The sequence below is a fragment of the Heptranchias perlo genome, chromosome 41, assembly GCF_035084215.1.
Source record: "Heptranchias perlo isolate sHepPer1 chromosome 41, sHepPer1.hap1, whole genome shotgun sequence".
NCBI classification, from domain to species: domain Eukaryota; kingdom Metazoa; phylum Chordata; class Chondrichthyes; order Hexanchiformes; family Hexanchidae; genus Heptranchias; species Heptranchias perlo.
The window spans coordinates 13,294,760-13,320,849 of record NC_090365.1 but is presented as its reverse complement, the minus strand read 5'-3'; the positions used below and the strand labels follow the sequence as shown (position 1 = coordinate 13,320,849).

General features: G+C 46.5%; 1 protein-coding gene across 2 annotated transcripts in view; it reads right to left on the bottom strand.

The window, feature by feature from the left end:
* LOC137306070 (synaptosomal-associated protein 25-like) overlaps nucleotides 1–26,090 on the bottom strand; it is a 271,559-nt gene that overhangs the window by 86,642 nt on the left and 158,827 nt on the right. Inside the window, exon 1 of one of the 2 annotated variants that reach the window (XM_067975134.1) lies at nucleotides 356–481. The exons of the other annotated variant lie outside the window; for it this stretch is intronic. The gene's annotated coding sequence lies outside the window, so the exon portion shown is untranslated. Of the gene's footprint in view, nucleotides 1–355; nucleotides 482–26,090 lie in introns of those variants that run through there. 2 annotated transcript variants of the gene reach the window in all.

Here is a 26,090-nt window from a genome sequence, read left to right as displayed (position 1 = left end):
AACCGTATAAACAGACAGATGCCCGCTTCACTTTCAAAAGCCCCAAGCACATACCAATATATTTTAAATCCCAATAAAGGTACCCCCTGTATAAGACAATGCCGAGTGCCTTAGACAAGTAACTGACCGCTCTATCTTTTGATATATGTTGCCCCATGCTGTTTTCAGAGTTATTTTCTCTTGGCACATTTGTGTTGTTTGAAAATCAGTCAATTAGGTGAAAACATACAATCGGATCTAAAAGGCAGAGTTGTCCAGTTCTCATTTTCTGAAATAACTAAGCTTTTTTTTACACGCGGCAGAATGACTAGCTGGAAATGGTGATTTATTTTAATATTATTAATGCAGTACTAACCGTTAATCTCTCTCAATTCTTCTTGGGTTTTTTTTCCCCTTGGAAAGATTTTGAGCGTAAAATCCAATCCCTGGCGGCTGCCTCTGCCTCTGTCTCTGCCTCTGTCTCTCTCTCTTGTTCTGTGTCTTCGGATGGATCGCTGTGTAAGAAGCCCTGAGAGCAGGCGAGAGACTGCTCTGCAACTCCCACAATTCCCATTCAGTAACACCATACACTGCAGCAAAATGCTGACAGGGTTTGAGTGGCACTGCACCTAGGATTCAGACTCCACCCAGCCAGCCGGATCGATGCTGCACTCTGTGTGTGTGTGTGTGTGTGTAATAGTAACTCAGAGACACAATGGAACAACCCTAATCGGGCTCCAACTGACTTCAATGCAGAATCTGACAAAGGGGGTTAGGGGGAGAGAGGGGGAAAGGGGCTTGAGCTGGCTGTCTCTAAAGAGAAATACATTGGGCTGAATGAGACTGGAATAAAATGACTCCAGAATGGCATTAACCCTCGCACAGTTCTATGTTTCTGGCTATTTTAACTGTCAACAAGCATGTCTAGTACACACTTGTGATGAAAAGTAACAGAAGTATGTAGCGAAAATTATAAGGCATCCCCAGTGGACAGGCACTCCTTAAATGTTTCAGAAATAAAGCAGAGAGAGGGAAAAGATAACGGACTTTTTTGGATACAGACTCTCCGACAGATCCATAAAAGGATTTGTACCTGAAGGGTTAACTTGTCTCTTTTCAGACATTACCAGAGGTGCATTTCTAGCATTTTCTGTTCTTATATCATGTGAAAGACCGTAAATGATCCATTTTCTTGCAGTACTATCTACTTTCAGTAACAAGGGAGTGTGTCAAGGTATTAATTCCCTGTCTTTTTTTAAAAACGTGTGTCGCCCAGTTTATTATTTTCCTTACAAGCAGTCTAGATAAAATATGATGCAGCGTGAACGTTTTAATTGGAAAGTCACTGTATAATTTTTACATTAACAGGGTAGTCTGGCCCCACTTCAAGATCTCAGAGTGTGATGTGAATCTAATCAGTAGATGGATACAAAGCCAACAGATTAGTAACCCTAAGATTCAGTGTGGGCTGCAAAACTATAAACTTAGAGATCCCAGTGATTACGTCCCTGTTATATAATCACTAACAGTGTTATAATGAAGTCCAATGTGTGCCCAGGGTCGAGTACGCCTCTGCTATTCTACATGTGTAGGAGTATTCAAGTTATATCGATATAAAGAAAGAATAAAAGACACATTTATATGGCTCATGTGGAACATAAACACCAGTATAGACCTGTTGGGCCAAATGGCCTGTTTCTATGCTGTATTTCTACGTAATTCAGGACCTCAGGACATCCCAAAGCACTTTACAGCCAATGAAGTACCTTTTCTCTAAGCGTAGTCACTGTTGTAATGTACGAAACACAGCAGACAATTTGCGCACAGCAAGGTCCCACAAACAGCAATGAGATAATGATCAGATCCAGGTCATCTGTTTCTTTTAAGTGACGTTGGTAAAGCTGCCCTGAATACTTGCCAGTATGAAAGGGGGTACGGTCACAACCAGTAACAAATTTATTAATCAGCGAGGAAGGGTAATTCATTATAGTACTATATATTTTTTCTAATGATCTCGCCTCTTCTCCACTGTTGAGGGCTGACTCTTGCTAGAAAATGGTTTAACAGGTACCAGCGGTCCCCAGTATCTTATCCACATAGACATTGTTCATGTGTGAACCTGGACAGTGAGTGCTGGTTGGCTATTGAAACATGGGGGCATCATCACTAAGCCTGGTAGTCTTACCCTACGACCCCTGACGTTTCACCTCTACTACCCCCTCTAGAGAAGGGCAGTGTAGGCCAGCCATTTCCCTGCAGTGGGAGGGAATACTAGGGGAACAGTCACCACCCAATGGTTATCATTGAGCAGTGTGGTCAGAGGCCCTTGACACAAGTTAGGGACCTATCTGCCCACAGCCAGTGTTTGGCCCAATGACACCACACTTTAGGAAGAATGTCAAGGCCTTGGAGAGGGTGCAGAGGAGATTTACTAGAATGGTACCGGGGACGAGGGACTTCAGTTATGTTGGGAGACTGGAGAAGCCGGGATTGTTCTCCTTAGAGCAGAGAAGGTTAAGAGAAGGTTTAACAGAGGTGTTCAAAATCATGAACGGTTTTAATAGAGTAAATAAGGAGAAATTGTTTCCAGTGGTAGAAGGGTCGGTAACCAGAAGACACAGATTTAAGGTGATCGGCAAAAGAAACAGAGGCGACATGAGGAAACATTCTTTTACGCAGCGAGTTGTTACGATCTGGAATGCGCTGCCTGAAAGGGCGGTGGAAGCAGATTCAATAGTAACTTTCAAAAGGGAATTGGATAAATACTTTGAAGTGAAAACATTTACAGGGCTGTGGGGAAAGAGCAGGGGAAGTGGGACTAATCGGATAGCTCTTTCAAAGAGCCGGCACAGGCACGATGGCCCGAATGGCCTCCTCCTTGTGCTGTAACGTGCTGATACTAAATAAAATATAAAGGATTTTATATCTTCAAAAAAAATCTGCGGTAAGTGGTACAAGGACTCCTAATTGCATATTAAATCGGACAAAAACTGGTGTCTTGCTAAGTGTTTTCTGGTAATCACATTTGTTGTAGAATGAATTTCAGCTTTAATCTATTACAGGAAAGTAATCAGGTGTCTTTTGTCCCTTTGTGGAATTAATGCTGTGTCAACATTTTATGGGTATCCAGCTTATTCACTAGACAATAAACCAGACTGAAGATTGTATAGGACCTGGACTATTTTGTTTCCTCCTCCTCACAGCTCCTTCTGCCAGGGTGCTCACCTTCAGAAGTTAAAGGGGCACTGGGTGGTACAACAGGTTACACACTGCCCTTTCACCTTTGGGATCTGGTTATAATCTGGCTCAGGCTGATAGGATCAAAGTAGACCAGCTATAAAAGGCCTTGGGCAGTCTCGATCCAATTATTAATGAACATTGGTCCACAGTCCCCAAAACTGTCCCCTTGATTGGCAATAAATTGACAACCTGACTCAGAATGGATTGGTGGGATAGGAACTGTCACACTAGTGCAAGTAAACGTTGCTCTCGTCAGCATGGCCCAGTGGTAGCACTCTAGAGTCAGAAAGTTCTGGGTTCAAGCCCCACTCCAGGAATTTGAAAGCTTAAGTTAGGCTGACACTTCAGTGCAGCGCTGAGAAAGTGCTGCATTGGCAGAGGTGCCGTCTTATGGATGATACATTAAACCAAGGCCCCGTCTGCCCTCTCAAGTGGTCATAACAGATACTATAACACTATTTGAAGAAGGGCAGGGAAGTTCTCCCTGGTGTCCTGGCCAACATCTCTCCCTCAATCAACACCTCCAAAAAAGATGGAGCCAGATAGATTTCCAGACACAAAAGGCATCAAGGGATATGGGGAGAGAGCGGGAATATGGTATTGAGATAGAGGATCAGCCCATGATCATAATGAATGGCGGAGCAGGCTCGAAGGGCCGAATGGCCTACTCCTGCTCCTATTTTCTATGTTTCTATGGTCATTTGCCTCAGTGCTGTTTGGCTGAGAGGCACTTTGGGATGTCCTGAGGACGTGAAAGGTGCTAGATAAATGCAAGTCTTTCTTTTCTCTTCTGGGGTTAGGTTAGGTTGAGGCAGAGCAGAGGCTTTACTAACTCTGCCACATTTACCTGGGAGTACTTTACACTGGCACTAATTGCCTGATATAGGAAGTGTTCCATTTCCCAGCTCTAACATCCCTCACCTTTCATGAGCAGAAAACTGACAGAAAAGTGGAAAGAAATAAGGAAAGTGTGGCACAAAATATGAGTCATTTAGCCCATCATCCCCACTCACTTCCAAGAGACTTTTTTTTTAATCATTTGTGATTTATTCAACCTCCTCACAGGAATGAGTAATCACAGGGATGACTCCCCAGAATGGAACACCGAGAACTTTCTCTCCAATACCCAAGGGTATTGAGTGAAGACTGACAGAAATGTGTGTTCATTTGTTTAGGATGACTGTCTGTATATAACTCCAGGGTTCCTGCCGAATTGTGGCAGTAGATCAGGACAACCCTCAGAGAAATTCCAGGCAGATGTTCTCTAGAGTTTAGAGACCTTTGACGGAACGAAAGTGACAAGAGATATGGTTTATTCCATTTCATGTTACAGCTATTTGTTTACAAGTAAATGGCAACCCATCCATTGGTGTAAATATCCACTCCCTCCACCACCGGCGCACCGTGGCTGCAGTGTGTACTATCTACAGGACTGCAGCAACTCGCCAAGGTTCCGTCGGCAGCACCTCCCAAACCCGAGGCCTCCACCACCTAGAAGGACCAGGGCAACAGGTGCATGAGAACACCATCACATCCAAGTACCCTTCCAAGTTGTACACCATCCCGACTTGGACGTATATCGCTGTTCCTTCATCGTCAAAATCCTGGAACTTCCTACCTAACAGCACTGTGGGAGAACCTTCACCACACGGACTGCGGCGGTTCAAGAAGGCGGCTCACCACCACCTTCTCGAGGGGCAACTAGGGATGGGCAATAAATGCTGGCTTTGCGACTGCTGTTAGTTAGACTTGCCCTTGCACGTTCAGGTTTTTACAATTTTTGTGCGGCAAGTTGCTGAAAGTGCGAGCTGACAACGACGCCGCGATCAGGGCGTCTGGGACCTGAGTGAACGGGGCAAGCAACTGGGTATCTCCTTAACCAAACAGATTGAAGGATTGTGAAATTAACAGCGCAAGGACTGAGAAGGAAGTGTAAATTAGAGTGGGTGAATTCAATGTCAAATCAGAATCAGAAAGAGAAATAAAGAGAGGTAAAGAAAGAGTGGATTAAGAGAAAAAAGAGATAGAAAGGAGAAGTTAAAAAATCTCGGAGAGCAACTTAACTGAGCATCAGCCCCTCACCCGAAGTTGCTGTACCATTTGCTGTACCATTAACAGCAAGTGCCATTATCCTCACTGTTATTTGACAGCAAAATCTGGCCGAGAGATTAAACAGTTTTGCAAAGGACTCCACACAGATATGGAGGGAGAGCCAGGTCTACCTGGAGTTGAGACTGTTTGAGGACTCAGTGTTGCCAACTGCCCAGGTTCACACCAGCGGATCTACAAAATGTAAACTATAAGCTGGCCTTTAGTGCCTGGACTCAGTGCGGAGAGGAAGATGGGACAGGGAGGAATCGCATGAACACAATGGAGGCAGCCTGATCCTCCCTCCGCTGAAATGAATGGAAGGGAAATCAGACAGGCCCCGTGCAGCCATGGGATTCTCCCCACCCACTTTTCCTCTGTGAGGCAATGATTTAAACCTAGGCATTAAAGACAAAAATCCACCCCTAAAAGTCTAATACTTAAAGAGGAATCCAATTCATTCCGTGCCCCATGGCCTAGAGACTTCAATCATCAAAACTTTCACTTCCTTTTCCTCATCAACAAAGCAAAGCTCAGAACTCACTCCAGGATCTCCCCCTGTGCTTTGCCCACATCTTGCGCACCCACCCACCCCACCCTTGTCTTGTTTTGGATTTGGCCAGATGTGGTAATTCCACTATGGCTGGTGTTGAATCTTTCCAGCAACAAATGGGCCTCAGAGTCAGGCCTCCATCTTACACCTTGAGCTCAATGTACAGCTGGGAATAGACTGCAGTCATCGCTTTGGCCAAGGGCTAATAACTAATTGGTCTGACGGTTTTCTCAGGTACTCAGGTCAAAAAAGGTGAGTGGTTTTATAGTCGGGGCTTTTACTTTAAAACACTTAACTCTTTGATCCCAATCCTGTAATCTTTTCTGAAAAAACAATGATGAATCTCACCTCAGATCCACAGCCCTTCTCAGGCCCCATCAGTTCTACAGGTTATCACTTAACTCGATAGCCAGGTTAATAGGTAAATGGTTTGGAATTAAATATCTTTGGCAAAAAGACACCAATACTGGGCAGCAGAGCGAAGAGCTAACATTCCTTTAGTGCTTTATCGTGTCCTCAGGATGTGCTGAAGCACTTATCAACCAATTAATTACTTTTGAAGTTTACTGCTGTTATGTTGTTTTGCAACAACCAATTTGCACTTAGCAAGGTCCTACAAAAAGCAAATGAGAAGAACGTCCCTTTAATCGGTTTCTGGTGGTGTTGGCTGAGAGAGGGATGTTGGCCAAGACACTGGGAGATCTTGCTATGGCCATGGGATCTTCTTTTGTCCACCTGAACAGGCAGACAGACCATCATTTTAACCTTAGCACCGTTTCTTACCGTCTACCACCTACAAGAACAAGAGCAGTAGGTGCATGGGAAAAGCATCATCTTCAAATCCCCCTCCAAGTCACACACCATCCCGACTTGGAAATATATCGGCCATCCCTTCATCGTCGCTGGGTCAAAATCCTGGAACTCCCTCCCTAACAGCACTGTGGGAGAACCGTCACCACACGGACTGCAGCGGTTCAAGAAGGCGGCTCACCACCACCTTCTCAAGGGGCAACTAGGGATGGGCAATAAATGCCGGCCTTGCCAGCGATGCCCACATCCCAAGAATGAAATTTTTAAAAGTTAAAATGCTCTACGTGTCTTATACAGTAGTGCTCGACAGTACGGGTAGCAGCAAACACCACTGGAGGAAGAAAACAAAGCAGAATCTCAGCCTACAGTTCAGTCAGTACTGCACCACTAGTTGGGGAGCTGAGTCATACAGGCCAGGCAGGTCCCAGGGTGAATCCTCAGTCTGTGCTGAATCAGTCAGCCAAGGCAGCAGGAATTGGGGCGTAATAATAGGCCTCAGGTCTCTGGGCTTGGGAAGGGAACCGTCACCCATGGTTTCTGCTGTTCCCTGCTGGAAAGCACATGTGCCTGGATGTCAGGTGAGGCCTGTGATGCCTCCTACAGTGCGGACACTTAAGAGGTCAAAGTGGGGTCGGGGGCGTGGTCCGTTTTAACTCTCCGCTCTCATTTCCTTAGTCCAGGCCTGACTCCCGCCCAAACCCAGCGAGAATGATGTGGAGGCCAGTGGTGGTGGGGAGGTGGAACATTCCCCGGGAGTGAAGCAGGGGCCGGGAGGGAGTGGAGAGGGAGGAGAGGGAGGGGGAGGAAGGGGTTGTGAGCGGACACTGTAGGGGAAGACGGGGAGCATTCAGGGGCAGGAGAGGTCCAGGTTTCATAGTGTGGCCCGGAGGAGTACCCCTGCTCACAAGGAAACCTTCAAAAATAAAGGCACTCACCTTCTCGGCCATCTCCTGGGCCCACTGTTCCGAACCAGGCCGGAACCAGGCATCGAACGTGGAAAGTGCTATAAATAGAGTCGGGGTCTAAATGAGGTAATCAGACCCCGGCCTTGGTCTGTCAGCGTGACCCTTGAACTGCCCAGGGTGAGGGCCTCACAACTGTTGAAAATGCGAGAAGACGTTCTCATCGGGCATGGGGGAGGGGGAGTCAAAATCAGGGGCTTAAAAAGTCTGGGCTCGTAAGGGTGAGGTGCTCGAGGGTTGACGGCCCCTGTAGACCTGTACCCCAGAACAAATCAGCGCCTTCAGGAGAAGAGGGGAGAAAACCAAATGGAAAAAGAAGAACAACGGATTAAAAGGATGAAGAAAGGAATAAAATTAAGTCAACTGTCACTGACAATGGTCTAGATAGAATTTTATTGCAATTTTTATTCCTCACCACCAGTATTTAGATGTTAGTGGTGAATTGACCACGACAGTCTGAAGTGATTTCTCGTGCCCCGATTCCATCCCATAATGTAAAATTAAAGTACTCCTTGACGCACATTCTCCCACATGAGCCTGCTGCATCAAGTTGTCTTTTCCAAGTGTTTTCTCAAAGTCCTTTTTGTATTTTGTAATACCATCTGTGGCAATTGATTCAGGAGAAGCCTCTGCCAAACCTTTCTCATATTCAAATCTATCGTGATCTGATCTTCTACTAAATCCAATCGTTCCAACATCATCAGCCATCTGCTGCTTCTTTATTGGTCTCTGGTCTTTCTGCCTCATTATTCAAATTATACATTTGATACCTGAGAGACAGAACTGCACAATACCATCATTGATTAATCTGAATCGCCTTGTGTAATTAGTGTTTTGTTTCCTAAACTTCTACAAGTGTTAGCTGTGGCTCGGTGGGTAGCACTCTTATCTCTGAGTCAGAAGGTTGTGCATATCCCACTCCAGAGACTTGAGCACAAAATCTAGGCTGACACGTCAGTGCAGTACTGAGGGAGTGTTGTACTGTCGGAGGTGCCGTCTTTTGGATGAGGGGTTAAACTGAGGCCCCGTCTGCCCCCTCAGGTGGATGTAAAAGATCCCGCAGCCACTATTTGAAGAAGAGCAGGGGAGTTCTCCCCAATATTTATCCCTCAACCACCATCACCAAAATCAGATTATCTGGTCATTATCACATTGCTGTTTGTGGGATCTTGCTGTGCACAAATTGGCTGCTGCGTTTCCTACATCACAACAGTGACTGCACTTCAAAAGTGCTTCATTTGCTGTAAAGTGCTGTGGGATGTCCAAAGGCTCTATATAAATGCAGGTTCTTTCTTTCCTCTACAAATACCTTTGCGTTGAGCATCTGCTTGCCGTTGTTGCTCGACAACCTTCAGCACTAATCCAAAGCTTTTCGTACATACTAGCAGGTCTCCTGTGGCACTGCTCATGTTAAGTGCCAGGCAATGACCATCTCCAGCAAGAGAGAGTCAAACCACCTCCCCTTGACATTCAATGGCATTACCATCGCCGAATCCCCCACCATCAACATCCTGGGGGTCACCATTGACCAGAAACTTAACTGGACCAGCCACATAAATACTGTGGCTATAAGAGCAGGTCAGAGGCTGGGTATTCTGCGGCGAGTGACTCACCTCCTGACTCCCCAAAGCCTTTCCACCAGCTGCAAGGCACAAGTCAGGAGTGTGATGGAATATTCTCTATTTGTCTGGATGAGTGTAGCTCCAACAACACTCAAGAAGCTCAAAACCATCCAGGACAAAGCAGCCCGCTTGATTGGCACCCCATCCACCACCCTAAACATTCACTCCCTTCACCACCAGCGCACCGTGGCTGCAGTGTGTACCATCTACAGGACTGCAGCAACTCAGCAAAGCTTCTTCGACAGCACCTCCCAAACCCACGACCTCCACCACTTAGAAGGACTAGGGCAGCACACACCCCACCGACTTAAGAAGAAAGAAAGACTTGCATTTATGTAGCGTCTTTCACAACCTCAGGACATCCCAAAGTGCTTTATAGCCAATGAATTGTTTTTGAAGTGTAGTCACTGTTGTAAAGTAGCAAACGCGGCAGCTAATTTGCGCACAGCAAGATCCCAGCAATATGATAATGACCAGATAATCTGTTTTTAGTGATGTTGGTCGAGGGATAAATATTGGCCAGGACACCGGGAAGAACTCCCCCGCTCTTCTTTGAAATAGTGCCACGGGATCTTTTACGTCCACCTGAGAGGGCAGACGGGGCCTTGGTTTAACGACACCTCCGACAGTTCAGCGCCTCCCTCAGTACTGCACTGGAGTGTCAGCCTGGATTTTGTGCTCAAGTCTCTGGAGTGGGGCTTAAACTCACAACCTTCTGACTCAGAGGCGAGAGTGCTGCCCACTGAGCCATGACTGACACCTTATATTGGCCGTTCCTACATTGTCGCTGGGTCAAAATCCTGGAACTCCCTCCCTAACAACACTGCGAGAGCACCTTCACCATGCGGACTGCGGTGGTTCAAGAAGAAGGCCCACCTCAAGGGCAAATAGGGACGGGCAATAAATGCCAGCCTTGCCAGATGTTAGATGATACAGAGGCAGAACCTGGGCGGTTTCTATAACTGGCGGCCAAACCAGTTTTAAACCCGAGCAGTTCATTGAAAATCCACCCCATGACGGTTAATAAGGACAGGAAATTATATTGCAGAATGCATAAGGTGGATCTGTATCACTTTAAAGGCACAAAGTCTCATTGTTGTTAAATAATCACCAAAGCTGATGAACATGTACAAAAAATAATGAAAAAAGGCGAATGGGATGTTGGCCTTTATCTCAAGTGAGTTGGAATACAAAGGGTTGAAAGTGATGTTCCAGTTGTACAGAGCTCTGGTTAGACCCCATCTGGAGATACTATGAGTTCAGTTCTGGGCACCGCACCACAGGAAGGATATATTGGCCTTGGAGGGGATGCAGCGCTGATTCACCAGAATGATACCGGGGCTAAAAGTGTTAAATTAGGAGGACAGGTTGCATAGACTGGATTTGTATTCCCTCGAGTATGGAAAATATTAATTAATCTAATTGAAGTGCTTAAGATGATTAAAGGATTTGATAGGGTAAATAGAGAGAAACTATTTCCTCTGGTGGGGGGGAGTCCAGAACAAGGGGGCATAACCTTAAAATTAGAGCCAGGCCGTTCAGGGGTGATGTCAGGAAGCATTTCTTCACACAAAGGGGAGTGGAAATCTGGAACTCTCTCCCCCAAAAAGCTGTCGAGGCTGGGGGTCAATTGAAAATTTCAAAACTGAGATTGATCGATTTTGTGTTAGGCAGGGGATAGGGAACCAAGACGGGTAAACGGAGTTAAGATACAGATCAGCCATGATCTAACTGAATGGCAGAACAGGCTCGAGGGGCTGAATGGCCTCCTCCTGTTCCTGTTCATTATCCATTAACCCCTGTTGTAAGATGTGTATCGGGCACTGGATTGGACTCAGCTGCAATGCTTCTCCATGGTCCAACGACTTGCCAGAAATGACTGTCCAGACTCACACATGAAGAACAGTCTCTGGGACATGGTGCTGGAACATGGCCGCAGCCTGAATCCCGGCAAAATCATCACATGAAGCAGAGGCGGTGAGAACATCTTAAAGGGGGCTGGAGAAAAAAATCATTGATTTGGACATGGCACAGACACAGGTCCCCCTGAAGCTGGGGATGGAGGGGGGAGGCGGAGGGGAGTCTGGACACGGGAATCCTTATGATTACTGGAAATACCATGGGCCGCATGATTCCAGCAGGTGAGTCGGAGCCTGACCATATTGTGTCTTTTTAATCCTCCTCAGCCCACCACTTGGGATGAGCTGCCTCGTCTTTCCATGATGATGCAGTCAGGATGAAAATTGGCAAAACTCACTCAACCGAAACCGAGCGGATTCCAGTGACAGACAGCCCTGGGACCCGAGCCTGCAACGATCAGGCTGGGAGATGTGATTCTCTGCCACTCTCTCAACATTCAACACAATGCAGCAGAATTAATCTTGCCCGTTCAAAGGCAACTGAATGACAGCAAGAGCTCAGTGTGTCCCTGAGACCTGCAGCCAGCCAGCTGGAGAAGTGTTCAGTCTATACGTCTGGCCTATATGTGACTCCAGACCCACAGAAATGTGGTTGATTCTTAATCGCCCTCTGAAATGGCCTAGCAAGCTGCTCAGTTGTACAATCTTGGTACAAAAAGTCATAATAAGAATAAAACCGGAAGGACCACCCGGCATCGGACCACTAGGCACCGGACACGACAACGGCAAACCAAGTCCAGTCAAGCCTGCAAAGTCCTCCTCACTAACATCTGGGGACTTGTGCCAAAACTGGGAGAGGTGTCCCACAGACTAGTTAAGCAACAGCCTGACATAGCCATACTCACAGAATCATACCTTTCATCCAACGTTCCAGACTCTTCCATCACCATCCCTGGTTATGTCCTGTCCCACCGGCAGGACAGACCCACTAGAGGTGGCGGTACAGTGATATACAGTCAAGAGGGAGTGACCCTGGGAGTCCTCAACATTGACTCTGGACCCCGTGAAATCTCATGGCATCAGGTCAAACAAGGGCAAGGAAACCTCCTGCTGATTACCACCTACTGCCCTCCCTCAGCTGATGAATCAATCCTCCTCCATGTTGAACACCACTTGGAGGAAGCACTGAGGGTAGCAAGGGCACAAAATGTACTCTGGGTGGGGGACTTCAACGTCCATCATCAAGAGTGGCTCGGTAGCACCACTACTGACCGAGCTGACCGAGTCCTGAAGGACATAGCTGCCAGACTGGGCCTGCGGCAGGTGGTGAGCAAACCAACATGAGGGAAAAATTTACTTGACCTCATCCTCACCAATCTACCTGTCGCAGATGCATCTGTCCATGACAGTATTGGTAGGAGAGACCACAGCACAGTCCTTGTGGAGATGAAGTTCCGTCTTCACACTGAGGACACCATCCAACGTGTTGTGTGGCACTATCACCGTGCTAAATGGGATAAATTCAGAACAGATCTAGCAGCTCAAAACTGGGCATCCATGAGGCGCTGTGGGCCATCAGCAGCAGCAGAATTGTATTCCAGCACAATCTGTAACCTCATGGCCCGGCATATTCCTCACTCTACCATTACCAACGAGCCTTGGGATCAACCCTGGTTCAATGAGGAGTGTAGAAGAGCATGCTAGGAGCAGCACCAGGCGTACTTAAAAATGAGGTGCCAACCTGGAGAAGCTACAACACAGGACTACATGCATGCTAAACAGCGAAAGCAACATGCTATATATAGGCAGAGCTAAGCGATTCCACAACCAACGGATCAGATCAAAGCTCTGGAGTCCTGCCACATCCAGTCGTGAATGGTGGTGGACAATTAAACAACTAACGGGAGGAGGCGGCTTTGTGAACATCCCCATGCTCAATGATGGCGAAGTCCAGCACATGAGTGCAAAAGACAAGGCTGAAGCGTTTGCAACCATCTTCAGCCAGAAGTGCCGAGTGGATGATCCATCTCGGCCTCCTCCCAATATCCCCACTATCACAGAAGCCAGTCTTCAGCCAATTCGATTCGCTCCACGTGATATCAAGAAACGGCTGAGTGCACTGGATACAGCAAAGGCTATGGGCCCCGACAACATCCCGGCTGTAGTGCTGAAGGCTTGTGCTCCAGAACCAGCCACGCCTCTAGCCAAACTGTTCCAGTACAGCTACAACACTGGCATCTACCCGACAATGTGGAAAATTGCCCAGGTATGTCCTGTCCACAAAAAGCAGGACAAATCCAATCCTGCCAATTACCGCCCCATCAGTCTACTCTCAATCATCAGCAAAGTGATGGAAGGTGTCGTCGACAGTGCTATCAAGCGGCACTTACTCACCAATAATCTGCTCACCAATGCTCAGTTTGGGTTCCGCCAGGACCACTCGGCTCCCGACCTCATTACAGCCTTGGTCCAAACATGGACAAAAGAGTTGAATTCCAGAGGTGAGGTGAGAGTGACTGCCCTTGACATCAAGGCAGCATTTGACCAAGTTTGGCACCAAGGAGCCCTAGTAAAATTGAAGTCAAAGGGAATCAGGGGGAAAAATCTCTAGTGGCTGGAAGCATACCTAGCACAAAGGAAGATTGTAGTGGTTGTTGGAGGCCAATCATCTCAGCCCCAGGACATTGCTGCAGGAGTTCCTCAGGGCAGTGTCCTAGGCCCAACCATCTTCAGCTGCTTCATCAATGACCTTCCCTCCATCATAAGGTCAGAAATGGGGATGCTTGCTGATGATTGCATTGTGTTCAGTTCCATTCGCAACCCCTCAGATAATGAAGCAGTCTGTGCCCGCATGCAGCAAGACCTGGACAACATCCAGGCTTGGGCTCATAAGTGGCAAGTAACATTCGCGCCAGACAAGTGCCAGGCAATGACCATCTCCAACAAGAGAGAGTCTAACCACCTCCCCTTGACATTCAACGGCATTACCATCGCCGAATCCCCCACCATCAACATCCTGGGGGTCACTATTGACCAGAAACTTAACTTGTCCATCCACATAAATACTGTAGCTACAAGAGCAGGTCAGAGGCTGGGTATTCTGTGGCGAGTGACTCAGCTCCTGACTCCCCAAAGCCTTTCCACCATCTACAAGGCACAAGTCAGGGGTGTGATGGAATACTCTCCACTTGCCTGGATGAGTGCAGCTCCAACAACACTCAAGAAGCTCGACACCATTTAGGACAAAGCAGCCCGCTTGATTGGCACCCCATCCACCACCCTAAACATTCACTCCCTTCACCACCGACACACCGTGGCTGCAGCGTGTATCCACAAGATGCATTGCAGCAACTCGCCAAGGCTTCTTCAACAGTACCTCCCAAACCCACGACCTCTACCACCTAGAAGGACAAGGACAGCAGGCACACGGGAACAACACCACCTGCACGTTCCCCTTCAAGTCACACACCATCCCGACTTGGAAATATATCGCTGTTCCTTCATCATCGCTGGGTCAAAATCCTGGAACTCCCTTCCTAACAGCACTGTGGGAGAACCTTCACCACACGGACTGCAGCGGTTCAAGAAGGCGGCTCACCACCACCTTCTCAAGGGCAATTGGGGATGGGCAATAAATGCCGGCCTCACCAGCGACGCCCACATCCCATGAATGAATAAAAACATAGCGGGCTGGCAGAATCTGGTTCATTCAGAATTTTTGGAAAAGGATGAAAGACTTGCATTTATATAGCACCTTCCATGACCTCAGGATGTCCCAAAGCGGTTTACAGCCGATGAAGTACTTTTCTTGAAGCGTATTCACTGTTGTAATGTAGGAAACGCGGCAGCCAATTTGTGCACAGCAAGATCCCACAAACAGCAATGTGATAATGACCAGATAATCTGTTTTTTTTAAAGTGATCTTGGTTGAGGGATAAATATTGGCCAGGACACTGGGGAGAACTCCCCAGCTCTTCTTCAAGATAGGGCCATGGGATCTTTTACATGCACCTGAAAGGGCTGACGTGGCCTTGGTTTAACATCACATCCAAAAGACAGCACCTCCGACAGTGCAGCACTCCCTCAGTACTGCCCTGCAATATCAGCCTAGATTATGTGTTCAAGTCTCTAAATTGGGAAATGAACGCACAACCTTTTGACGCAGAGGCAAGAGTGCGACCCACTGAGTCACGGCAGACAGCGCTAGGGAATGGTTTGTGGTACAGGGAGACCAATGGGAGGAGGTGAAGGGAAGACAGTGCAGTGCTTAAAGGAAAATCCTTCTTCAAAGCAAGGAAAAGGAGCATTGATTCTGAACGGGGTTAGCACTGTGTTCTTTCACCTCCGATCTGGGTTCAGAAGTTATCCCAGACTAATGGGATGATGGCCCTGTCTTGATACTGGCTCAAATATAAAATTAAATAAAATCAATCCAGTTCCTAAAGTGCACAGGGTAATCGTACAAATCTTCCCCCCTATTTAACACACATTGGCAATCTCATTCAGAGAGGTCAGAAGGGTGCTTATTTGGGAATTGTAAATATCCACAGGAGTGTGGCAAGAGCTACTCTTCACGACTGGTGCAGAAGGTACATTGTCGCAGCAGAATGGAGGGAAATATAATCTTTATACATAATCCTGGAGCTCCCATTGCTGAGACCGGGGCTAAAAGGGCTAAATTATGAGGACAGGTTGCAGAGACTAGGCTTGTATTCCCTCGAGTATAGAAGATTAAGGGGTAAGAATTGAGGTGTTTAAGATGATTAAAGGAGTTGATAGGGTAGATGGAGAGAAACTATTTCCCCTGGTGGGGGAGTCCAGAACAAGGGGGCATAACCTTAAAATTAGAACTAGGCCGTTCAGGGGTGATGTCAGGAAGCACTTCTTCACAAAGGGGAGTGGAAATCTGGAACTCTCTCCCCCAAAAAGCTGGGGGTCAATTGAAAATTTCAAAACTGAGGCTGATAAATTTTTGTTCGGGAAGGGTATTAGGGGTTATGGAACCGAGGAGGGTAGACGGAGTTAAGATACAGATCAGCCATGATCTAATTGAATGGCGGACCAGGCTCGAGAGGCTGAATGGCCTACTCCTATGTTCCTATTGATACTGGGGCTGGGAATTTCCACTTCAGCCACCGAGCACACACTGTGAGTGTAGATGATGAATTTCCGCATCCCACCGACCCCCCCACTCCCACTCCACTCCACCACCCCGCCCCCCAACCAGCCCGCGATTTTGTAACCAAATTCCCGATCCGCACTCCCAGTGTATGCCAGGAACGCTGAGGTAGAATATGTGGGTATCTGCAGTGAAATCATTCATTCCCCAACTCTGACGTCTTTCACCTCGACAAGTACAACTTTTTAAAAAAAAATTCTGCGAGGGAAGAAACTCGAGGAAAAGAACTAAAGAAAAGCAGAGGCTTGGAAATAGCAAAGGGTTAGAGAGTTGATGCACTTTCCATTATGGCAGGACGACAGTTCATGCATCAGCCTACATGCTAATTCCCATCTTTAGTACTCAAGACTCACAATTTTCAATGGCAATCTGCACTCCCACAGCCTCAAGAACCTAACTCACACATTTCCAGAAGCTGTAATTATCCTACATCTCAACCCTCCCCCCACCCAAACACCAGCCTTCAAAGAGAAATGCTTTGTTGCTGCGGAGGGAGATCAGTTCGAACATCTTTATCATTCCTTCGCCCCAACATTGGAGGCCGAGCCTTCAGCTGCGTAGGCCCTAAGCTCTGGAATTCCCTCCCTCAACCTCTCCGCCTCTCTTTCCTCCTTTAAGATGCTCCTTAAAACCTACCTCTTTGACCAAACTTTTGGTCACCTGTCCTGATAGCTCCTTATGTGGCTCGGTGTCAGATTTTGTCTATTTAAGCTCCTGTGAAGCGCTTTGGGACGTCTTACTACATTAAAGGCGCTATATAAATGCAAGTTGTTGTGTGATTTTGTGACACAATCATGAAGCATTTTGATATTACTTTTTTTAATTGAGAAATTTAGGTGAAGAGCTGTGGGCCATAGTGTAGGACACCAGCAGTGTTGAAAAGAGTTGGGGAGGAGATGAGATAAATCAAGAAGTAATGAATGGATGACGCTAAGTTTGGATTTTAAAAGCCTGTGGCGTGCAGGAGGAAGGGAATTCCTGGGAAGGCAATTCCACAGGTTTGAGGCTCTGGGAAAGAATGAGTTTAGGACTGACGCCAGAAGGTCCTTTAGGCAAAGAGTGACCAACAGGCAAAATGGATTCCCCCTTGACCATGAGTCTCGAACACATTAAAGAGAAGCCCAAAGCTCGTTTTGCCAGGTAGGAAAAATGGAGGCAAAAGGGAAGAACTCTACAAAAGAATCCATCTTTCAGATTGGACGTTTAAGCGAGGCCCTGTCTGCTCTCTCAAGTGGACGTAAAAGATCCCATGGCACTATTCGAAGAAGAGTGGGAGGGTTCTCCCCGGTGTCCTGCCCAACATTTATCTCTCAACTAACATCACTAAAAAAACAGATTATCTGGTCATTACCACTTTGCTTTTTGTGGGATCTTGCTGTGTGCAAATTGGCTGCTGCGTTTCCTACAACAGTGACTACACTTCAAAAGTACTTCATTGGCTACAAAGCGCTTTGGAACGTCCTGAGGTCGTGAAAGGCGCTATAGAAATGCAAGTTCTTTCTTTGACTCTCAGTTGTTTCTTTCAAAATCAGGTTTATACCACATAAATAAGGAATAGATTGAGATGGATTTATAGCGGGTCATTTCCTGCGAGTACCCTAGGAGCGGGTCATTTCCTGAGTGTACCGTAGGAGCGGGTCATTTCCTGAGTGTACCGTAGGAGCGGGTCATTTCCTGAGTGTACCGTAGGAGCAGGTCATTTCCTGAGTGTACCGTAGGAGCAAGTCATTTTCTGAGTGTACCGTAGGAGCGGGTCATTTCCTGAGTGTACCGTAGGAGCGAGTAATTTCCTGAGTGTACCGTAGGAGCAGGTCGTTTCCTGAGTGTACCGTAGGAGCGGGTCATTTCCTGAGTGTACCGTAGGAGCGAGTAATTTCCTGAGTGTACCGTAGGAGCGGGTCATTTCCTGAGTGTACCGTAGGAGCGGGTCATTTCCTGAGTGTACCGTAGGAGCGAGTAATTTCCTGAGTGTACCGTAGGAGCGAGTAATTTCCTGGGTGTACCGTAGGAGCGGGTCATTTCCTGAGTGTACCGTAGGAGCGAGTAATTTCCTGAGTGTACCGTAGGAGCGGGTCATTTCCTGAGTGTACCATACGAGCGGGTCATTTCCTGAGTGTACCGTAGGAGCGAGTAATTTCCTGAGTGTACCGTAGGAGCGGGTCATTTCCTGAGTGTACCGTAGGAGCGGGTCATTTCCTGAGTGTACCGTAGGAGCGAGTAATTTCCTGAGTGTACCGTAGGAGCGGGACGGCTCTCACCCACCGCTAGTCCGATACGTGTTGGCGACGGGTCCCCTGTCGTCAGTGTGTCTATAATTATCCCCGTGGATTTTATCTATTTCGTACTTGATGCATCAAGGAGTTCCTCATTGCATCTACTGCCTGGGAAATAAGACAAGTGAATTATTTAAGAAGAAGCTGGAAGCCACGATGGGGGAACTGCAGGTTTTCTTTGTTGGGATGGAGGAACAAACAGCCTTCCTCAGCTGTATGCATCTTGTGAGATGGACAGTGCAATTAGTCTTGATGTCAACACGGAATTGAATTGCTGTGTCATAGAGATTTACAAACACAGAGAAAAAGTTAGCTGACTGTTCTTCGTTAAAGTAACACCTAGAAACATAGGAACAGAAGTAGGCCTTTCAGCCCCTCCAGTCTACTCCACCATTGAATTAGATCATAGCTGATCTGTATCTTAACTCCATTTACTCGCCTTGGTTCCATAACCCTTAATACCCTTACCTAACAAAAATCTATCAATCTCAGTTTTGAAATTTTCAATTGACCCCCAGCTTTTTGGGGGAGAGAGTTCCAGATTTCCACTCCCCTTTGTGTGAAGAAGTGCTTCCTGACATCACCCCTGAACGGCCTAGCTCTAATTTTAAGGTCATGCCCCCTTGTTCTGAACTCCCCCACCCGAGGAAATAGTTTCTCTCTATCCACCCTCTCAACTCCTTGAATCATCTTAAACACCTCAATTAGATCACCCCTTAATCTTCTATACTCAAGAGAATACAAGTCTAGTCTATGCAACCTGTCCTCGTAATTTAACCCTTTTAACCCCGATATCATTCTGTTAACCCTTTTAACCCCAGTATCATACCTCTTTGACGATGACCCCGAGAAGCCTCCAGGAGGAAAGCAGGAAAAGTTGGAAATATTTATTACTGGGCAGGACCAAGGCCCACATCGTAGGACCACAGTTGAAAACAGTAGGGAAGAAAACAAGCTAGAAATAAGGCTAGAAGTGCTTAAATGATCCCAAGTTTTGGTTTTAAAAGCCTATAGATTACAAGAGGAAAGGGAAGACTGAAGGAAGTAAGGATTCCCACAGTTTTGAGGTTAGATCTTTTTGTGTTTCTAAAAATTCTGTTCTAACCCAGCGATGTCGATTTGAACATCTTGGTGTTGGTCTAGAGATGAAACTGCACCAATTTCCAGGATGCCGGAATAAAAAAAAAGGGGAAAAAGTACAACTGGGAATGAATGAAAGTATTCTAATCTGGGACAAAAATCAGGACAGGGGCTATCAAAATTTGGAGAATTATTAAAGACAAAATTAGTTATTTTGTCAAATCACCTTTGAGTTGATGATCACTCAGTAAGTAACACCGCCCAGCACAGTGATTGTCAAATGAGAATAAAACCAAGCTAGTTCTCCAAGTGTAGCCTTCTCTCTAATCCCATTTCCCTGCATTCTTCATTTTCAAATTCCCCTTTAAATGATTGTCTCTGCCTTGATAGGCACTTGTGGTAAAGCATTCCATGCTCAGATAACTCTCTGTGTGAAAAACAATTCTTCAAACTTCCTCCTTCGTTCCTCTCCTGATAATCCTGGGTCTCTGCCCCCGTGTTACTGACTCACCAAACAATCTTTCATTAATTACCCTCTCAAAACCATTCATAATTTGGAGATCTGTTAGCTTCCATCTGCTTTAAACTTCTCCGCTCCAGGAAAAAAAAAGCTTCCTTTTGTTTTTAGCTTTTCTTCACAAGTATAACTCCTCAGTCCTGTTATCAATGTATCTTCACCACCGTTCTATTAACCTTCCTATGATGGGATGCCCAGCACTGTGTGCACTACATACACACAGCTCAGCTGTGAGCAGGAGACCTACAATGTTAGATTGACAGGACGAAGAATGTGGTTAACATGGATTCATTGTGGACCTTCATGGATTTTGTGAGGCATGTGCTCAGAGACAGCGAAGTGAATGTTCAGCCCTGAATTTCCTTGGACTTTCTGCCATTACGCTGACGTAACTTAAGGCTCATAAATGGGCACTTGTGACGCACGTCCGACAAGGATACGGTGTCGCAGCGGCAGAAAGTCCGAGGAAATTCAGGACCTTGCTGTTGGTGAGGGACGTTTGCAGATTGGCAGGGGGTTGTAAATTTCCAGCCCCAGGTCAGAAGGAACTAGCAGAAATGACTGGCTTTCCAACTCTTTTTTTTTTGTACGCGAATTCCACACTTTGAACTGTAACGTGTGAAGGAGGCACACTAAACCCCAAGACATAAAATAGAAAAGACTTACATTCAGATAGCTCCTTTCATGACCTCAGGATGTCCCAAAGTGCTTTACAGCCAATGAAGTACATTTGAAGTGCAGTCAGTGTAGTAATGTAGGAAACGCAGCAGCAAATTCCCAGAAACAGCAATGTGATAATGACTAGATCATCTGTTTTTTAGTGGTGTTGGTTGAGGGATAAATATTGGCCAGGATACCAGTGAGAATTCAGCTGCTGTACTTCGAATATTGCCATAGAATCTTTTATATCCACCTGAGAGAGCAGAAGGGGCCTCGGTTTAAAATTTCATCCAAAAGACAGCACCTCCAACAATGCAGCACTCCCTCAGTACTGCACTGGAGTGTCAACTTGGATTTTGTACTCAAGACTCAAGAACCCACAACCTTCCAACTCAGAGGCAAGAGTGCTGCCCACAGCTGACACCTAGACATTCCTGATAGATCGATTTGCTAGCAGGCGTAGCAGCTGCTTGCTGATGTGTTTGATCTGACTGGTTGTCACTGTAGCTTGATTTGGGGGCAGAGGAATGAGACAGGTTTTCAATTTGCCCTCGGGGCATAAAACCAATATTGTGAATCAGTCGCCCATTATAGAACAAAAATTTTCCACAGTGGAAATGAAATTCGGACGGTTTCTATAACGGGCAATCATTCCACAATTAGGGTTGACAACCTTTCAGGATAGACCTGTCATTAGGAATTGAACATTAATCTCTAGGACATTGCCGCGAGCAACCCTAGAGAAAAATCATTGGAGCATTAAAAAAAAATGTGGGTTTTTTTATGTGTTTGTTATAAAAATATTGGAGGTGGGTAGAAAGACTGATGGACTGACAGGCAAGAATCATCCAATCAGGTAACGAAAAGGTTGTTTGCTTTCCAATTGGCCGTGGGAAGATGGCGCTCCGCGTTGATGGACGTATTGGGCGGCCAACGGTGGGAGCGTGGGGGCGGGGCGGTTGGAGGAGGGAGGTCATGTGATGAAACCTCCAGGAACATGTCCAACCAGAGTTGGCAACCCTACAGGTGACAGAGACATCAGCCTGCCCGCAACCAGATCCAAAAGGGTGAGCCAATGGACAATGCCACTGATGTGCGCCACTTCTGGTTGAAGGCAGAAAATGTAATCACCAATCCAGGAGAGTTTGATGCCTCCAATTGTTGGATCATTGATGCTGCAGAGCTGCCTCTGATGATGCTTTCGCCATCAAAACCAACTGGGTAATACTGGGGTCTTCAAGTGTCGGACCACGGTTCATATCCGGACCTCAGAACATGAGGTGGGACAGCAGACAATGTCCCGCCCACAGAGTTCTTACACTTCTGATTGGTCGATTACTGCTGTCAATCATCATTCACCTTCAATCGTCAACAGGTGAATGATGACTGACAGCGATGAGAACCACTCAGGAGAGAGAGCGAGAGCTCTGTGGGCGGGACAGGTTTGACTACTTTGGCTACGGTAAATTACTCTTGAGCAGAGTTGAGTGGAGGGTTTTGTAATCAACGGTCAGACAGTGGCCATGGAGGGGGATGGAATCAATGGCTAGGGAATGGAGTTTGTGGTGATTCGGGAAGTCACTCTCACTCTCAGCTGCCCCTTCGTAAATACTACTGTTTTCACATTTCAAACATTGGCAGGTAGATTACAGCAATGAATACAATACAGTAGCTTAATCAGCATAAACATATGGCACATGAAACATAATCAGCTCTCAGAGCCCCATGTGTTTCTTCCTTTTAATAGAGTAACAGCTCTCATAGTAAGATGGCAAGTACACCAATATTAAATTGAAAAGGAGCCAATTTCTTCCCATTGCTTCCCCACGTGCAACATACTATTTGCACGTGCCCCCATACCATGTGTGTCAGCTGTTTCCCTTTGGTGCATAACTGATATCGGCCCCAGTCAACAAACAAACAGATTTATCCTTGCAGACATGTGGATAGTTTGCCCGCTGTCTCACTGAGATCCAACCATTTGTTTGACAGGCAGTTGGCATTCCAACCGGACACTGTGGAAAGGAGTGATGAGCTCGCCTAGTGGCTCAGTTGATTACTGCACTGCCTGGTTTGGAGCTAAATCATTTAAGGCAGCAAGGTCATAATTTCATATTCTTATCCTACATTAACCTGAGCCAGGGGGCATTTCTAATTGCCCTCAATGCCCCCTGGCTTGTTATAAACTCATTTATTTCAGTATGTATTTCATTTCATTCATATCGTTAAAAATTACATTTATAACTGCATAACCCATATAAGCCCACCCTGTCGATATTAACAACAACTTGCATTTATATAGCGCCTTTCAAGTAGTAAAATATCCCAAGGCATTTCACAGGAGCGATTATCAAACAAAATTTGACACCGAGCCGCACAAGGAGATATTAGGACAGGTGACCAAAGGCTTGGTCAAAGAGATAGGTTTTAAGGGGCGACTTAAAGGAGGAGAGAGAGGTAGAGAGGTTTCGGGAAAAAATTCCAGAGCTTAGGGCCTAGGCAGCTGAAGGCACGGCCGCCAATGGTGGAGCGAAGGAAATCGGGGACGTGCAAGAGGCCAGAATTGGAGTTAGAATTGTCAGCTGTAAATTTGGGTGTGTGGGTCAGCCTATCACATCTGTGCCAGGTTGCACAACTGGGTTTGAGCTACTCATTTTTAATGTTGTTACTGTTATTTATTATAATTCTTTTGAATTTCAGACAGGTTGATCCAACTTTCTCTGCTCCTCTCATGAGGCCCTGAGTATAGTTCCACTGGTGTGGACATCCCTTTCACTTGGAGAGTGAATTATTTAATAAGGGGACATCATAGTCAAAACCCAACCCCAACCGCAGATGTCAATGCATATGCACTTCTAGCACGTATCACTGGATAATAAAAACCAGACTTGCATTTATATAGCGCCTTTCACGACCTCAAGACATTCCGAAGTGCTTTACCGCTAATTAAGTACTTTTTTGAAGTGTAGTCACTGTTGTAATGTAGGATACGCGGCCGCCAATTTGCACACAGCAAGATCCCACAAACAGCAATGTGATAATGACCAGATAATCTGTGTTAGTGATGTTAGTTGAGGGATAAATATTGGCCCAGAACACCGGGGAGAACTCCCCTGCTGACAGCTTCGAAATAGTGGCCATGGCATCTCTTACATCCACCTGAGAGGGCAGACGGGGCCTCGGTTTAACATCTCATCTGAAAGGCAGCACCTCCGACAGTGCAGCACCTCCCTCAGTGCTGCACTTCTGTGCCAGCCTAAGATTTTGTGCTCAAGTATCTGGAGTGGGACTATGAACCTTTGACCTTTTACCTCAGAGGTGAGAGTGCTACCACAGAGCCAAGGCTAAAACCCTTAATATTTAATATGGGGATATCATAGTCAACCACAATCCCAACCGCACCAGCTAGCAACACATGAGCATTTCAGCAGAGATCACTGGATAGCAATCAAGTTGATTTTTCCCTTTCTCTTACCCAGGGCTGATGAGAAGAACAAGTGCAGCACTCACTACCTGGCCAAGATTAACTAGCTCAGCACAGATTGGGGATGAAACCTGGGACCTCTTAGCTTTAATGTGGTTTTGTAATGCCAGTTAATTTAGAATAATAAAAACGTACTGAAGAAACACTTACTAGGAGGCATTTATTATTTAGCAAGATGTAATCACGATTGAAATGCTTCTATATTTTATTTGCCGCATTTAGCTTTTGGCAGAAAACGGAAGTTCTTTAAAGTGCGACCGGAACATTCTGGATCAGTCTTTCCTTCCTCCAGCAATTTACAGGCTTTAAAAACGCTATCTGGGTGCCCTGGATCTTCCAATTGCCGTGACTTTAGCACCGATGGTAACCCATTTAAATGGGAGCAATCGGAAAATCCAGGCTGGTGTCACCAAATCACTACCTCTCGATTTACCTCATCATGTCAGCTGTGGCCCAGTGGGCAGCTCTCTCACCTCTGGGTCAGAAGGTTGTGGGTTTAAGTCCCACTCCAGAGGCTTGAGTATAAAATCTAGGCTGATACTCCAGTGCAGTACTGAGGGAGTGCTGCACTGTCAGAGGTGCTGTCTTTCGGATAAGATATTAAACCAACTCAGGTGGACATAAAGGTCCCACAGCACTATTTCAAAGAAGAGTAGGGAAGTTCTCCCTGGTGTCCTGGCCAATATTTATCCTTTAACCAACATCATTAAAACACATAGTGTGGTCATTTATCTCATTGCAGTTTGTGGGATCTTGCTGTGTGCAAATTGGCTGCCGTGTTTCCCACATTACAACAGTGACTACACTTCAAAGGTACTTCATTATCTTTGGGCGCTATATAAATGCAAGTCTTCTTTATCAGTCTCCCAGTCAGGTGCGACATGGGCTAATGTGAAGTAAAGGTCTTCCACTCTACCCCTGTACTGATCAACTCAACAACCTGTTTTAATCACAAGGTAAGGGTTCATGGGGTCGGGGGTAATATATTAGCATGGATAGAGGATTGGTTAAAGGGCAGAAAACAGAGACTCGGGATAAACGGGTCATTCTCAGGTTGGCGGGCTGTAACCAGTGGGGTGCCGCAAGGATCAGTGCTTGGGCCTCAGCTATTTACAATCTATATTAATAACTTCGATGAAGGGACCGAGTGTAATGTATCCAAGTTTGTCGACGATACAAAGCTAGGTGGGAAAGTAAGCTGTGAAGAGGACACAAAGGGCTCAATTTTCACCCCCCCGAGCGGGTGTGTTGGTGGTGGGGGGGGGCTGCGAAAATCGGGGATTCCCGGAGCGGGTCTGGAGCCCGGCTCCAACCCTCCCACTTCCGGGTTCCCCAGTGACGCGCTGACATGCGTGCGCAGCCCCCGCATGTGGGACTCCCGCCGGCAATTAAAGCTGGTGGGATGCCACTTAAGGTAATTATTTAGGTACTTCAGGTCGTTTACAGACCTGATTAACATGATATTTTAGGAGGGGTGGGATTTTAGAAACAACTGGGACTGTTTCCCGTACTGGGGGAAACACTCCCAGTTGAAATGGACGTGTTACAGCTATCAGCCTGTGGCAGCTGCAAAGGTCCATTTGACAGGTGGTGGGGGGAGACCCTCACTCATTGCAGGAGGCCACTCTGTCACTTTGGACAAAGCTTGGCCTCCACCACCCTCCTCCTAACAATAAAATTCACAAACTTGCACACTTACCCCGGGGTCCAGAGACATGTACCTACCTTGTGGACCCCCTCAGATGTACATCTTCCGGATGGGGGCTGCCGTAGCTGCAGTCATG